This window comes from Euphorbia lathyris, chromosome 1, assembly GCF_963576675.1.
Source record: "Euphorbia lathyris chromosome 1, ddEupLath1.1, whole genome shotgun sequence".
Taxonomy (NCBI): domain Eukaryota; kingdom Viridiplantae; phylum Streptophyta; class Magnoliopsida; order Malpighiales; family Euphorbiaceae; genus Euphorbia; species Euphorbia lathyris.
The window spans coordinates 83,774,415-83,775,483 of record NC_088910.1 but is presented as its reverse complement, the minus strand read 5'-3'; the positions used below and the strand labels follow the sequence as shown (position 1 = coordinate 83,775,483).

General features: G+C 31.0%; 1 non-coding gene across 1 annotated transcript; it reads left to right on the top strand.

The window, feature by feature from the left end:
• Window positions 1–751: 751 nt before the first annotated feature.
• TRNAI-UAU (transfer RNA isoleucine (anticodon UAU)) lies at window positions 752–825 on the top strand. Its single transcript has one exon. It is a non-coding gene; the product is annotated as a tRNA-Ile (tRNA).
• Window positions 826–1,069: the final 244 nt, after the last annotated feature.

Here is a 1,069-nt window from a genome sequence, read left to right as displayed (position 1 = left end):
AAATTAGAAGAGAGAAAACAAAAACAAAAAAATCTCTACTTTGCTTGAATCCTCGTATAAAAATAGTGAGTTGCTAAATACCACCCCCAAATTATTTATCATCGTCCCATTTGGACTTTTTTACCATTCTCAGAATTTTGATCAAAAACTGAAAATTCTCTCTCCAAAATCATAAACCCGAACAACAATAATTGAAATTATGAAAATAATTAATGTGTGACAATCCGAACTCCGAAAATGGATGATTACGAGTCGGAAACATTAAAATTTACATTTTTTTTATCAAAGAACTCATGAAAATAATACATATTTTTCATGACGATTTCGCATTTTTTCTCACAAAAAAATTGGAGAATTTTACATTTTTCGTCACAAAAAATTGAACGATTTAGTATTTTTCGTCATTAAAAATTAGAGAGTTTTTCATTTTTCAAAATTTGGCCTAAACGGATGGCGCGTTCCCCCGACCCATGGCGGGAACGGATGGCGCATTCCCCCCAACCAATGGTGGGGGGAATACACCATCCGTTCCCACCATGGGTCGGGGGGAACGCGCCATCCGTTTAGGCCAAATTTTGAAATTTTCTTTCAATTTTTTTTTAGTTTTGCAAAAATGTTATGCAAAGGGCAAAATTGTCCAAATAGAGACGGTGATAAGTAATTTGGAAGCGGTAAATAGCAAAATCCTAAAAATAAAAATAATTACAAATAATAGTATATTTAATTATTTTATATTTTGAATAAAGTAGTTGGTCCCGTAGCTCAGTTGGTTAGAGCGTTGGTCTTATGAGCCGAAGGTTGCGGGTTTGAGCCCCGCCGGGATCATCCAATGAATATTTTTAGCCACGATCCACTCCATTTGGTGAATTTAACTATTTTATTCTACAACTTTAAGATTATAATATTGAAAAAATAATTATATTAATTTACTTTTTTTGTGAGTATTATATTAATTTACTTAATTGCTAAAAATTATTCATATATATTTTATTTTAATAATAATAAAACTAATATCAAAATTCACTATTCCACTCCATTTGGTGAATTTAACTATTTTATTCTACAATTT